Source organism: Opisthorchis viverrini (assembly GCF_000715545.1).
Source record: "Opisthorchis viverrini unplaced genomic scaffold opera_v5_54, whole genome shotgun sequence".
NCBI classification, from domain to species: domain Eukaryota; kingdom Metazoa; phylum Platyhelminthes; class Trematoda; order Opisthorchiida; family Opisthorchiidae; genus Opisthorchis; species Opisthorchis viverrini.
The window spans coordinates 333,483-349,818 of NW_008751711.1; positions in this window are offsets into that span (position 1 = coordinate 333,483).

Here is a 16,336-nt window from a genome sequence, read left to right on the forward strand (position 1 = left end):
GACAGATAGATAGATAGATAGATAGATAGATTGATAGATAGATAGATAGATAGATAGATGGATAGATAGATAGATAGATAGATAGATATGTTGTTAGATAGGTCGGTAGTTAGGTAGGTGGGTTGGTAGTTTGGTAGATAGGTAGGTAGGTAGGTAGGTATGTAGGTAGGTAGGTAGATTATAATATTTGTGGAATGACGGACTGATAACTCATTGATTTATTGATTGCCTGACTGACTGATTAGTTTGTTGGTTGTCCGCCTTTTTGCTTCAGACATCTCCACGGTACGATCCTCGTTTTCTGTATCTGTGTTGAACTGTAGTGTTTGTGGGAAAGCGCTCGCATCATCGTCCGAAGCGTACCATACCGAGACACCTTGTTAGTTCCACCTGAGCCAGGCTACTCAGGACGGGTTATCGACAAGTACGGCTGGGAAGGTTACCCTGGAGAACGGTGACCCCGACAAAGCAAGCTAGTGCTTTGGAGTTTGCTTTAAAGATTTTACATTCCCATCCAGGGAGCACCACACATTTTGGAATCAATTTGTGAAGGATTCGTGCATAAAATGTCTCCAAAACGGACCGTCATGCGTTTCATCTGTCTGCCTTGTCTCCACGTTTCTGGCTTTGCAAAGGCGGACCAATAAAAGTGTAACTATGCGTTGATTTTGTGCAAGTGTAAGAGTTATGAACACCCGTATGAGCTAGGTGTTCTCTAAAACGATGAAGCGATATCGATTCAAGCTGTATCTGGTCTTATCTGATCCACATTTACTAGGCCTGGATAGGCCTCTCAGCCTTGACAGGTTTGACGTCTGGTGGGGAATTTGAAGGCCAGTCCCGTCAATTTGCTATCACGCGCGTCTTTTAAACGGACGTAATAACTTAGTAATAGTATCAGGAAGGTCAGATTCCTGAATGTAACCTCAGAACGGCCGGAATCTACAAAGACCCCAAAACTCCACGAAAATCTCAATAGGAAAGCCGGCAAGCATTCAGGCCAGCCAATCATTCAAGCAATTCAACAAAAGCTGACGAGTGTTCGTGCACGCCACAGAAGCACGACCGAATGTGATCAGCGTTCAGGCATTTCANACCTTTCACAGAGGCACGATCGATGTTGATGGGTGATTACTAACGCCTATCAGACAGCCTGGATCAATGTCAGAAAGTGCCCTTTAAGTAGCGTGGGGCCGTTGTAAATTTTGCTCTCGCACTCGTTTGTTCGGAATATAGCTGTTGTGTTCCCTTCTGTGAGTCTTTTCCTCCGGTACTAGGCACTGGAGCGGGTCAGCAGCAGATAACTCAGATTGGTGAATCAGCTGATATAACAAATAGTGTGCCTGCCAAGGTCACAAACTACACTTGCTTTTGCATCCTCTATAAAGTGCAAGGAAGACGCAAAACCCACAGGACACTAAATCTGTCATGTGATGAACAAGACTTTCTCTACGTCACATTTGTCCGGCATCTACTCCCATAACTGTTAAAGAGATGATCGGACTACTCTCTAGACGACTGGAAGCTGGCAAGCTGCCTTCAGACGGGGCCATCAACCCTTAGATCTAACTCTCCCCCTCTGATCACCTCAGAGTGGTTCGTAAGTGCACTAAGGAAGCAACGCAGCTTCAAAATCTTCGAGCTGAGCTGAATGTCAGATTAGTCATGGATCTGATAAGTTCTTGAAATATTCATTCTCCGCTACAGCGCCCACTTTGATAGAAAGCATTCTAAAGCACCCCGATTGGTGTTCTTCTTGATCCTTTGAAAAAGACGGGTGTTTTGCTTGTTGATCGACCGGATTCGCTCTCTTTACAGGAAGGATAAAAGCGTTCCTGTGGATGGACTGTTCGAAGACTAGCCAAATCCATAAGAAGACTCCTGGACTACTTGAGGCTCTTGGCTTTCTACTTGGTACATCTTTCGCTACGAGGACTTTCTATTCACGTAAAACGGCTGGTCGAATCGGGTTTCACACAAAACTGACGATACCCTCGAGGTATTCTGGAACCAGGACGGAAGCCGCACCTAGGGGAGATGTCACAGCACTCTTATACCTTCCAGATATTCTTTTCTTTCTTTGACAGAAACTATATGTGGCACCTGTACCACACTTCCACTCTTGGTTGTCATGCCAGCCAGAGGAAGCACGATGGCTGAGATACTGCCAGATTTTCCGACTGTGAACACGAGCCATCCAGATTCCAGGCAGTAAGTTTGAGCCCTAATCACTGAGCTGTCTGGAGCTTACCTGTAACGAACTGGCAAATTAATAACAAGGTTACTGATGAACTAATAAGGGAAGACACTTTGGTATACTTAAAGCTTTATCATACCGCGACGAACTGCCCATCCTAAGGTGAACAGCCACCTGATATTACTAAAGAGGCGTACCATCGCAAGAAGCGCTGTTTCATGGATGAGTTGCTTCGTAATTGGAACAGTATTCCGGTGCTGAATTTGACAGAAATCGATACACCGTCTTCTATCTCTATACCGAATTTGAAACCAATATTGTTATACGGAGCTGAAAAAATGCAGAAGGATTAAGAGTGGACAGTTATTCGGCTGCACGCACCATCACGTTCCCCCCAACCAAAATCTGATGGGATCAAAACGACCTTCATGCTTTGCCTTCCGAAACGTTGGATTCAATGCGCGATATTACGTTTTGATAAAGGTTCACAGCCGTTTGAAGCTCACCATGGTATTTTTTAGACGCAACACACACTACTCATAAGGTTGCTGAAAACGTCGACCTTGTGAGTTTCGCCTAGACAACAGCCTATTGGAATGCTGGTATATCATACCGAACGTAGAATGAGATGGCCTGGTGAAACACATTTAACTGATGAAGATTATCATAAACAGGAGACTCGGCTGGACTCTGCTGAGTGCCCTGACAAGACCGAATTCGTAAGCAAATAAAAGTACTTGTTGAAATCGCCATGACATGCTATTCCGATCAACTGAACCACAAAAGCCTTCCGACGGATAGACAGGGTTAGCGTGCACATGGAAAAATCAATGATTCAAACGATTGCGGATCGATGCAGACATCCGTAGAGCACTCTAATACCGAATTCACTCCTGCCTGAAAAATTCGCAAGACGAAGGACGCTGATGGAGGTTATGCTCTTGTGGATACCCCGGGATCACCGAGGACTGATTTGCTCCTCAAAAGGAGATATCCGATTGAAAACATCCGATGACGGTAGCCTAATTTTTGCTAGCTAACACCTACCCCAAAGATTTTCTATCATATGACCAGGTGATACAATAAAATACTGCTGAGGTACGCGGTAGGGAACTCTGAGCAACGTGTAGGTTTGGCGATCTCGGATATCAAAAGGAAAGTCTACGATACTATTTATACAAAGGTATACAAACTTATACAACAAACCTCAGGTTTCTAAGTTCGTGGCGTCAACAAGTGTGTAAGTCCGTCACTGACCGGCACAGTGCCGTGTCTTGGTCCACACACCAAACAACGGTGAGTGGAGGGCTGCCTCTGTAGTGGGGGTTGAAGTCGTCCCTTCCGAGGACAGTCTTGTGATTCTGATTGGCGGTGCCATCACACGGAAATCAAGTCAGCGAGGGCTCAGCCAACGGGACACGAGAACGCAGGGGTAACTAACTGGTAATTGATCAGATGGCTGTTGATCTGCTTGCCAAGTTTGGCAATTGATTTGCGGACGTTCCGTCACCATTTGAGGAGACATACACAGTGTGCTGTTGAGTGGGTAGTCCCTCTCTTCGTACTTGCGTTTATATGAACTACAAAAAGTAGCTTTGTGCTGTAACCTGACTGGCCACTGATAATCACCGCACGTGGAATCTGGTCGATCCGATCATACTCTGTGTTGAGTTATGGTTTGTATTTTTTTGCTTTCTGTGGTCACATTACCCTTGTCATCCCTTATTCTCTCTTCCTGCTGGTCCATTCGTGATATGTATTGCGTCGTGGTCGGCCAACTTGTTGTTTGATTGGTCGGTGGCTGATAGCCAACTGGTGGTTTATATTTACAAGTTTGATTGGTTGATTTGTAGGTCTTCTTTCGGTGAGACTTCCGTTATCTCGGTCTGTTTGGTAGCCGTATTCTGTTAGCCTTGATGAGTAACTGGCTAAGTGAGTCACTGCCGACATTCACACACATGGACAAGTGCTAATATGCCAGTGTCGGACAGGACGGCCTTTGCAGCCAGACGAATGGCGGTTGCAGATGAGCAATGCAAATGAGGGTCAAAAGTAACTGGACGGAATAAGCAAAATAATGGGGGGGCTATCACGCGGTCGAGTTAGACTTATTAGGTATCCCATTAATTTGGCGTTGAGTCACCCTTAGGCACATATATCGTACCATTCTTTGAGCTATTATACAGTTCTGGAAGACAAAATTGAGATATTTAAACAGCTCAAGGTTTTTCTGAGTTCTGGCTGCGTACATAATCGAGATAGAAGCCTCCTCACTGGTACGTATTCAAGTTCAGAGGGCTGAGTTGACGGCCAACTTTCTGTGAGTTTAATGACCGGGACTAACGAATATGCAGAAGGCTTACCCTGGCGTGCCATTGTGTGTGAATCTCGGACATACATCTGGCCGTTCCCTCACAATGACGCATTTTGGGAAGCTTTGAATGTGTTCCATAGAGTTGGAAGTATACAGCGAACGTACATTCGAGTCAGACAAGAGAGCGTTCTTGATGAACAAGTTTGAACCACTTGTCGAAAATGACCGGATCTCAAATCCCTTCAGATTCCTCGCAGCCCTTAGCTCTAACGCGTCGTAGCCGCTAGCAGCCGTAAATTCGCTGTTTTTGCCCCCCCCCCACCTCTTGGCGTAATTTGAAACTTCCTCAGCCTGACCCCCGAGAATATCATCCCAGGTAACTTGTATGAAACTTTGAAATCAAACATGCACAAATGAGTGCACTTTGAGAATTTCGTGCAATCTTGGTTTGCGCAAAACCTGAGGTTGATTGCAGCTGCCTTAGAAAGGTACACAGTACAGTCTTTAGAACGTCATACAGGTGGGGTGGAATCTCGGAACATCTTGCTTTCCCGGTTATGATCATTCCATCGCGATAAATTAGAAGTCACCTCGTTCGATCGACCTGACAATCAGAACTAATACCTACAACAGCGTACTCTCTTCTGGCTTCGCGATTCATTGATTTGTTTTGGCTGGAAAATTCAGAATGCGGCTTTATTGTCGGACTGGCATCAGGCTAAAGGATGGATTTTATTGGCGCCTGTGTTAAATATGGACCACCGCGCAAACTTTTTGGGAATTTTAACCCTGACCTACAAGAAAGAAAGAATCGTTCGGAGGGCCTGTATGCACCTGCCTGTGTGTGTGTGTGTGTGTGTGTGTGTGCACCACAGATTAGAACCTAGGGTTATGTTCAGCTGCTTGGTTATGACATCTTTCTGCGTAGGCTCACACAGCTGCCGACTGCCTTGCTCTTCTGATTTAGTGTGATGGGGATGCACATATGTTTACTTCGGTGACAACATGTGGGCGAACACGCGCAGAAATCGAGGCTTTCCTCGTGCACATCCCCGCGCGCTTGTGTGTCTGTGTGCGTGCATACGTCCGTGCGTGCATGCGCCCGCGCGTGCATTCATGAGTGGTGCGTGCGTACTTACGTTCAAGCGTGTGCGATCGATGGTGCGTTCTACGTTCACACTGGTACGTCAAAAGCAGTGGAATATCTTTGTTTTGTTGCCCAAAACACAGCCGCCCGTAGAGCTGCACATCTTTTCCTATTGATTGCCCCTAGCACACTGATTCACCGCCTTATTTTGAAGAGTAAACGCCACCAAAACAAACGAGACAATGGTTGATGCAATGGGATATCTCAGACGATAGTTGTTTGTGTGGTTATGAATGGGATATTGATTAAAACAGGCGGTGCCTTACGGAATCGTCTACTGCATTCCTCTCAGAAGGTGTTTTATGCTGACGAACCGAAGAAGATTTGCTGGGTTGCCATGCGTTTTCAGCAACCTCGTGAGTAATGTTGGATGAAGAACTAAATGCATTTTTTGGCGAACGAAGCGGAATAATATGAACGTAATACGCTACTCACAAGGTTGCTGAAGACTCTTCGGTAGCCCACGACGGGTTTCGCTCTTCTTGAGTCTCATCAGGTGGGCGCAGTCCCCGAGTCTCCGTCAACCTCATATTCTAATTGAAACAAAATCGCACGAAATGAGCGAAATACACTCATTTGCAAGCAAATTTGGTTTTGCGAGTGATCCACCTGGAACCCAGCTGAACTGCACGTTTACCTTACTGACGACGGTGAAGACCGTCCGTATGAATGGAGAAGTTAGTATAATGCATTTGTTGCGAAAAAGGTTGTTTCTTGTATCAGAAATGTGCTCACAAACTCAGACGATCATTTGGTCCCCCGTTCTGCAAAAGGCCAACTCTCCAAATTGGGCTATTTACTTTAGGTGACTTTTGTGCCGGTAGGACGATAGAATTGCCGATGTTTATAGGACCCGTTTTGAAAATCACAACATATTCGCTGTACGAATACACTGATTTATACCGGGCTGCTAGACTTTCTACCTTGTTATCGATCCGATTTACTTCACATCAACTAGGATGCCACGTTGGGCAGTGAACTCTGGAAGACTGGTAGCCAAGGGGAGGTCGTTTTTTGTTCCCGACCCCATAAATCTAACTGACCGTCAATCTATGGTTGTTGCTAGCTCAAGTTTCACCACGGCGTCGCATTAGTCCGAACGACAGAAGGCCTCCGAACTAGGCCTACAAGCCTAGAAGGGCGAAACCAGTCGTGGGCTGTCAAAGAGTTTTCAGCAACCTAGTAAGTAGTTTCCTCCATGAAAATATACCGCGATATCTCGAATATCGTGCCAGCTGGAACATGAGACAGCCTATGTGCAGCACATTCAGTTGTAGAATAACATAGGAAAACGAGAGATTCAGTTGAGTCTCTCGTGAAAACCAAATTCATTTGCAAACAGTCGAATTTGGGTTCGAGCAGAATATGCGGTTCTCGGAAACTCGGGGAATACGCCTACCTGGTGGGCCCGAAATGGAAGGGTGAAACTGGTCGAAAAGTTTTCTGTAACCTTGTGAGTAGTTTCCTTAGTGAAAAGGTCTGCAGGCCGTTTGAAATGACGGACTGTTGATCTATTGTTTAAAGTTCATCTTTTCATGAAGGTTCCTGGTATACTATCAATTTACACCGTTTAGTTAACGCTGTTCCCGAAGTCACGTGTACGCCACAAACACAAACACTCGAAACGAATTTCATCTCGCCTCACTCGACGGTGGGAACCGAAGAGGAACAATGTCAATTTATTGCGGATCATTCATCGTAGATATTCCGTAATGCGGACATCATGGGGCCAGCTTAGTAACACGATAAAACTCACGCCTAGTTAAGGTCACACAATCAATGCATTAATGGAACACATTTGCGCTAACAGGATTCTCGTGAAAGCAAAGTGAACACACGTGCCTCACTGCCAGCGAATGCGTGAGGATCACAAGACAACACGAATAATCGAATGGACAATTTAGAACGGTAGGAATGAAGTACGAATTTGAGGGCGCTCGAGTGAGAAAGGTTTCATGATTCGGGGATGTCACAACACGAGAAATACACCCACTTGTAAATCAATCTGGTTTTCACGAGTGACTTAACAGAATCTTTCGTTTCTGATATTCTACAGCTGAATGTGCTGCATTCATGCCGCCTCATGATCCAGTTGGCACGATATTCGAGATATCGCAGTCTATTTTCATAAGGGAAACTACTCACAAAGTTGCTGAAAACTCTTCGACAGCTCAGGACCGGTTTCACCCCCACCTTGGGCTCATCAGGTAGGCGCGGTCCCACCGAGTTTCCGTCAACCTTACGTTCTATTTGAACCAAAATTGGACTGTTTTCGAGAAATACACTCATTTGCAAATCAGTTTGGTTTTCACGAGAGACTCAACTGACTCTCCTTTTTCCGGGAAGGATGGCTCGGCGTTTTGCTGAAGGCACATGACCGCAGGACCTAACTCTCCTTCAAATGGCCTAACGTTACTTTCATTTAAGTTCACTGTTTGTTTACTTGCCTTGCTCCAGGTCCTCGGATATCCTGAGTTTTAGTTACCCGACCAAAGCAGTCGTTGACGAGGCTGTGGGAGATATCGATCTCTTCCATAGCGGAGGCCGTAAACAGTCTATCGAACCGACTAGTCAATATCAGACTTGTCCAGACGCCAAACTTAGCACCTTTTCGGGGAGAAAACGACTCTGGGTATGTCCATATACGCTTGGCGAACAAAGAATTCAAACCGTTGGCGTCGATTAGCTAGCTGCTTTGGTCAAGCGTTCTCAAGACATCAACCGCCGACAAGTTCATCGAATACACACTCGTGTGGGAGCATACTTTGAGAGCATTCCACCACGCGAGAGGTGTCAAAAATATACTGGAAAATATATAGGGATGCAGATGACTAGCTTCGAATCTTGGCCTTCATTATGGGCCTGGAAACTAAGCACGACTTCTGACCAAGGCTGGCTCCGTTCAGAAGGACGAAGGTTCGCCAGCGTCAACTATGTTTAGTTGTCTGCCATTCGATGACGGTGAAAGGTTCTTGAACACTTTGATCTCTAAACAAGAAGCGTAAGAAGAAGTAAGTTTCATGGGCCGCGGTATGTGTTGTCAGCCACCAAGACGCAAAAACGAAAGGGGAAGAACTCTGTCAAGCCCACGATGACAAGTGGAATCTCGGTTCCCGCTCGCCATAGATAATGTGATATGCAATCGTAACCACGTGGCGTAAGGCTGACGTAGGGTTTATGATTTGAGACCAACATTGGTGTCAATTTGGAAAGACTCAGTTCACTCAACATTTGGTAATAAGGAAAGTCCAGCTAGTAGTTTAAATATCTTTTGTAAGCGTCAAGTCAAAGAGATGATTTTTCAGTCTGCAATGATTTTTGTACCTGTCTTTTCTTCTCCCACGGTCGTCCGCTTTTCACATACTGAGGCATTGTTTTGTAAAAGTACACTCACACACGCTCAAGAATGGTTTTATGGCCTTGAAAAACTAGCCGCATATCATGCACGTACAATTAGGGGATGAGAGAAATGGACACATTTCAGACGGACTCTACCGGTGCATCACATATACGTTGCATTTGCACGCTTTCCATCAGTTTCGAAACCGGGAACCAGTTGGCAAAGCGAATTGTACTAGAATATTGGGACAAAGATGGCAAACTAGGAAGTTCGTATGAATCTTAGTGATGTAGAAAACAGGGGAAAGAACCAGCATTTTCCTTCAGACAAAGGAGTACACATGAAAGGAACGCGAACCCGCACACAAGAAGCACGGAAAGAGTACAGTACCCAAAACGGTCATCGAAGGTGGTCGCGACGGCAACCAAGGTCAGCGAGGGAACCACTTATAGGGTAAATTTATTGCTCCATTAGGAATCAAAACCAACCTTGATTATTAGAAACAGCAACATCAGTAACCAAAAAGTTTATTTATTCGTGATGCACTACTCATAAGGTCGCTGAAAATTCGTCCACAGTCCGCAAACGGTTTCGTTCTTCTTGGGGCTCATCAGGTAGGCCCTAATGTGGAAACAGAATGATGGAGGTGCTATCTCATCTCAAACAGTCCGAAATCCTTCACACAGCATGAACGTCACTGACCTAGTTCCTCGGAAAGTCACCAGCTGAGCGCAGAGTAAGCTAGGCGGACTCCATTCTGGAAGGTGGACGGTACCAAACCATTCAGACTGTTTGTAATCTTTTCCACACTCTACTGCCAAGTCTCAGGTTGTCTAGCTCGCACCTTTCTGAAAGAGGCAAGGAGAACACCACTCATCTCGGTGTTTTGGCATTAGCAGCACCGAGCCGAGTCACCGTGCAACCCACCTTCTCCAACAGATGATTCACGAGTTTCTCATAAACGAATTTCTGCGTAAAAATGGATAGTGATTGAACAAAGTACAAATAGAATTTCTAGTTTGACCAATTTGACTCTCAAATTCACAATTTTGTTGCATCACTTTGCGTGATTTTCATCCTTTCACTGATCCTGTTGTTCAATCTGCCGCCGTCGAAGTTCCTCTCTGGCGTGTACGAACGCTAGGATATCGGCATCCACTGCGGGATCTCCAGTGAGGGGGATCTTCCCAAAATAAGACTCAGCACCGTTAGAATTCAAGCTGCTGTTGTTTAAATGTGCCGGTTTAGAAACCTCATTGGTCGTCGTTTGAACTTTCTGGACTTGTCGGGAGTTGACTACGGGAAAAGAAAAAATATTGATTCACAGACAATGATCCAGTCACATCGTAATACGAGAAGGGTGCTTCAAATCAAAGAAAAAATACGCTGTGGAAGCATAATTTTGTCGAAATCGATGTCCATTTCATCGGCCGAATTTGCTGCAAAAAGTTTGCCTCAAGTCTCAATTGGTACGATATGCAAGATAACGCAGTATATTTTCATAAAGAGACTACTCACCAGGTTGCTAAGACCTCGTTGACAGCTCATGACCGGTTTCGCTCATTTTCGGTTCAATAGTTAGACGTAGTCCCTGATATTCTGTCAATCTTATGTTGTACGTGAACTCAAACTGAACACAGTTCGCCAGATATACTCATCTGCGAACTAATTTGGTATTCGATGAGCCCCTTGAAGGGTGACACTAATCGTGGGCAGCAAAAGGTGCCTGCCTAGATAGGTAAGCGGGCAGCAGATACCTGCAGTCCCGGATTTTTTGTTCCCAAGAAGAGCAGAACGGCTCTTGGCGTAGTATAAGAGTTGTCAGCAACCTTATGAGTAGTTTCTCTCATGAGAATATGCTGCGATATCTCGAATATCGTCTCAACTGAAACATGAGGCGACCCGAGTGCAACAGTTGAAGAATGCCACGAACGAAATATTCATTTTGGATTCAGCTGAGTCACTCGTTAGGACCAAAATGGTATGCAAATGAGTGTATTTCATCAATGCTCAGGTGAAACATAATGTTGACGAAAAATCGAAGACCGCTTCCTAAAAGGCTAAACCGGATGTAATCTGCTGAAATATTCTCGACAACTTGATGAGTAATGTGTTCGGCCAAGAAAATACACGAATGGTTTGACGTCAGTGACCCTTTTAATTGGGCGCTGAACCGAATTCAAAATTGTAAACAGCAGACGACCAAAAAAGTACAACTTGTTCGAATTCCGGAGGGAAAAATTGTTTGGTTTTTTGACTAAGAATTTGTGCTCACTGATTCTGTAACGGAATTCATCATGGACTCCCTGTCTAGGTCAACTTCACTGTCGGCTTTCAAGGCAGTCAGCGAAGCAGATGGAATTACCACCGAAAGGGCTAAACCTAAAATACTCCTTGTTCTGTGACAATCGATACAAAATCTCGGGCATATACTGAATCCAAATTAAAAGAATCAGCAACCTTATGCGTAGTACATTACAAAGGTATACATGTATCGCGATATTTCAAATATCGTAGCGACTGAAACATGAGGCGGCCTGGTGCAGCACATTCAGTTGCTTGAGAACATCATAAACGAGAGATTCAGCTGGGTTCCAGGTGAGTCTCTCGAAAGAACCGAATTAGTCTGCAAACGAGTGTATATTCGCTAAAAGAACCATTGTTTTGGGGAGTTTGATTATCTTGTTGGTTCACAGGTCGATCACCTAAAACATGCCATTAGCCTTCAGTGAGATTCGTTGAGTGAGAAAACATTTGAACTCGATTACCCGGGATACATCACTCGTCACGTGATCAATAACCATACTGGTGGGGTTGCTGACTTTAAATTCCGAAGCGTGGCCTTTACCAACCAGATGATAACAATTCCACGAAATTTCACTTCATATGCGCATCCATTTTAACGTTTCTACAGTTCGAAACTGGAGGCTCTTTTGTACGTGAATAAGAAGCTCGGTTTAAGTTTTATGAATCAAGTTCAGTCTTTCTCTTAATAGTAGACGATTATGTGGTTCTTAGATCTGTGGAAGCATTATCCAAGACTTTATATCGTGGAACTCGAGCAATATGTGTCAGAAACCTTTGAAATGGTGCAATTTTTAAGCTGATGCGAACATGACAGCTGAATAACGAGTGATACGATGAAGAAAACTTGTGTATATATGATACCTGAGTACTACTCAAAAGGCTGAGCTCAAAAATTCTTATCACTTTCTTCTGGGACTTCTTAACTATCTAAAATGCTACAACACTTCCTTTCAGTAATTTGACACCCATAACGAGCTGAAGTCAGAAAATGAATCATTTTCAAACTACTATACACTTGCAAGTAGCATAAAAGGTGCGCTTAACGCTGTCACCTGCAGGTAAGAATGACGATCAACTTTCACTGGGATATGGAAAAAACATATCGGCTTACGGAAACGAACCCACCTACGGAGGAAGCAGGCTGCCATATGTTGGATTCCATTTTTCCGTCTCCAGGGTGATTTTTAGTCTGAAAGAATAAAAGTGAAACACGGAGTGTCTTTCATCCAGTGTCCAAAAATAGATTGCAACTCCATTGAGGATAGGGAGCCTTGCAAGCGAGACGTAAGTGGGCGTATTTTTCTACTGTCAGCACCTTCGCAACCGCAGTACCACACTGATCGATGGTCAAAGGCTCTCGCTGTGACCTCGTTGGCGGGATCGGAAGTCAAGAAAGTATGCCTCAAAGGGTGAAGCAAATGCAATTTCTGTATGTGGGATGGAATACTGTCAAAATCTAGATGTAAGGGTTGGATTCAAACCACGGGCTTAAACCCTAAGCCATTTCGATCTCTTGTGGACTACTACAACAAAAAACCGTTTACGTTTTGAGCTTCGTTACACGGAATTAATAACTGATTCTTTTAGTTAGTGATTAGTTTGCAAATGAGTGTATATTCGCTAATTTAGTGCAATTAGGTTTCAAGTAGAACAAAGGCTGACGAGAACTTGGGGACTGCGCCTACTTGATGAGTCCGAAATGGAAGGGCGAAACCGGTCGTGGGCTGTCGAGGAGTTTTCAGCAACCTTATGAGTAGTACATTACAAGACTGATTTTTCATGGATTTCACGGACAGTTTTCTGTACGTGCAGGTAGCACTGCCAAATTTCCTCGTCCAAACCGAAGATGAATGACACTGTCCGAAAACGGATTTTGTTAGTGCCATAAGAAAACGGTTCGTTGGATCCAGAAACTACTGAATTACCTGGACTGGTTCAACCGCGGTCGTGTCCAAAGGAGTGACCTGCTGACTGGCTGGACTTTGATGATGCCACCATTGTTCGAAATCTTGTATCAAACGCACTTTCGCTGTTTCCAAAGCATGTTGCAAATGTTTAATCCGTGGACGAAGTTCTCTTAGCTTTGAGTAGGCCGTACGGTAGGTCGCCCGTTTTGTGTCCAGCATTGATCGTACAGCTTCAAGTTCATTGGATCTGAAACATTGGTCTGAAGTTTCATTGTGAACCAGGTCGTTCAGTTTCGTCTGCAACTGATCTAGAGTGACAGAGAGAAAAAGGCACTTTCAGTGCATGCAGTCGGAAAGAAGTTTTCATATCAAGAGATATCACAAGGAAAGGAATTCGGTAAAAAATTCTAGTCCAAAAGTAGCCGAGGTAAATGGCCCCGGGAACGAAAAAAGACTGCCAGCCGAATGGAGCTTCTCGATCGTCATCCTAGTTTCCATTCGAGAACGTCTGGTATCCGTCGCATCTAACGTGTCACCGGGCATTATACTGCGAAGGTTGATGCACTATCGGGGGAAACGGATTCGTGAGAATCAGGCTGGGTTTTGACCTGATCGGGGATGCATTGACCACATCTTCACCTTGAAACAAATTCTTGAACAACGCCACTGGTTCAAAAGTCCTACGTTGACCGTTTTTCTTCATCTTAAAGCTGCTTTTGATTCTGTTGATGGTCTTCAATCCTTGGCAATCAAAAGTGCCTCTTCCAAAGTTCTATCACTTATAAGGGCACTGCATTCAAACTCCTTTGGGGGCGTACGGGTATACAGGAAGCTCTCGCCTGAGTCCTGTTAAACAAAGCTGCCATCTCTCGCCCTTCCTTTTCAAATTTGTTATCGATATACTGCTTGAATTTTTCCTGCCTGCCTCAGAAACCTCGGAAGTCGGAATGCTCTCGGGACGTTCCTTCACAGACGCTGAGTATGTGAAAGATATCGCTCTCCTTGATTGAGATCCTCCCCAAATGCAAACGATGTTAAATAACCTAAATGACTCTGTTGCATTGTTTCATACCTACAAATTATAAAGTGCTGCTACAAACCTGAGTGGGATCGAACCCAAACCTCATGCTTGCAGGCGAGCCAATCGATAAATCTCACTACCCGGTGGAGATGAGATCACTTCTGGCATCAGGAAGGCCAGTGCAGTTTTTTCAACCTAGGAATATTAGGGCAGCGACGGCAAGGTCAAAGTGTACACCGCAACGGTGCGATCCATACTGTTTTGTGAATCATAATCCTGGCCTCTTCGTGCGGAGGACACACGGGGAGATTTCAGTGGTTGACCATCGGTGTCCCCGGAGCGTTGGTTGGGTATGCTTGGCACGTTGGATTAGAAATCCTGAGGTACGCCAGATGGTCTGAGGAAAGAGGAACTGTTCCCCGATGATGAGACATATACTCCACATGACAGAAGATCATCTGCCTCGCAGAGTTCTTTCTGCCCAGCCCGGTGCCTAGTGGAAGCGACTGAGAGGTGACGTCTATGAAAACACTAACCAGTAAACGTAGCCTCCCAGGATGGGGACCCCGTGACTCAACTCACCAATCGCTAATGATCCAGTTGCGCATTCAGTGGCGCTTATGCATCAAAGCTATCGCTTCAGATGAGTAACTGCCCGATTTCCGAACACATTGAATATGCCGTCGCCCCCAAGGTCTAGCTGTACGCCCACACTATCCCGTGTTTCGGTGATTGAAACTGTATCAGCTGGAAACAATGTGTCTATGGTACACGGTTGTATCAGGAAGATCAGCTTCCTGAAAGTCAACACTGAAGGCCCGAAATCTACCGAGACTCTCGCTCCGCTAGCCAGACAGACAACGCCCCATGAACATGCAGCGCGTCACAGCCTTGTATCAAACCCACACAGCGCGGGTTGATCAAGGTTATACAACGCCCCCGCAATATTCAGCACGTCGCAGCCTCGTACCAAAGCCAGACCGTATGCGACATTATTGGACTAAGTTCAGACAGTGTCCTTTCAATAAATAGCTTCAGACCGTTGTACTTTTTTTCACTCGCTTGTTCGGAATATAGCTGTTGTGTTCCCTTCTGTGAGCCTTTCCTCTCGGCAACTAGGCACTGGAGCGGGTTGGCAGCAGATTACACTGATTGACGAAGCAGCAGATATAACAGGTTCATGCCCGAGAAGTTTATTGATTTTGATCAGGATAGCATTGGTCTAGATAGTACTTTAGCTGATGGGTTCGGAAATGTTACAACAACGGTGTCTGACAGTAGATTTCGGCGGGTTCCTATAATCCTTTCACCAGAAGGCGGAGGGCCTCTTTGTGAAGCTTACTCACTCCATATTTGTAGATTCTCTCATTGGCTGAGCACCGTGCTTTTACGGAGCATCAAAGACATTCACCAATTAATGTCTGCGATGTTTCTTAACCAATATTTGGAATTTCAAACCCCCATCTCAACTTTCGGTGGTTCGTTTAATTCAAACTAAACGTCTCCACTCCCCCCGAACTCTCGCCATTCAGGGAAGACTTCTCTTTGGTAAGTATCGTATCATGTACTCTACGAGTGAAAAAAAGCTTTCAAACAGTAGTGTCCCTGAAAGCGGACTAACGTTTAGTATGCTGGCGTTGAAAATTGTCCTTTAAAATAAACTACCTGAAAGAAAATCAGTAGTGTGTTGAAAGAGTGCACCAGTTCAGATCAGCGATTGTCCACTGTTTGGTATGCGGTGTCCCAGATGGCATAACAACCCGTGCGTGCGTTCACCAACTTGAAATCTGAGACGACGATGACGTCTCCTTGGTTTTTGAAACACGAAAAATTGGTACAATGTAAAAACTAGCCTAGACTGGCGGCGAAAATGCTCATAGGTCTTGAACTGTTGCGAGATTCGCAGAATTTATTTTATATCACTTTCTTTTGCACAGTCCCTTACCCATCCTGGAGCAATTAGTCAGGGGCTGGCGCGGGACTCAAACTCCGCTCTTATTACAGCTAATCAGCAGCGCATATCTTTGGGAGTATCGTGGTTTGAACTCCAGACTCTTGGCATGCGACCGAAGTGTGTTACTACCAGTCCGCCAGCGGATGTTG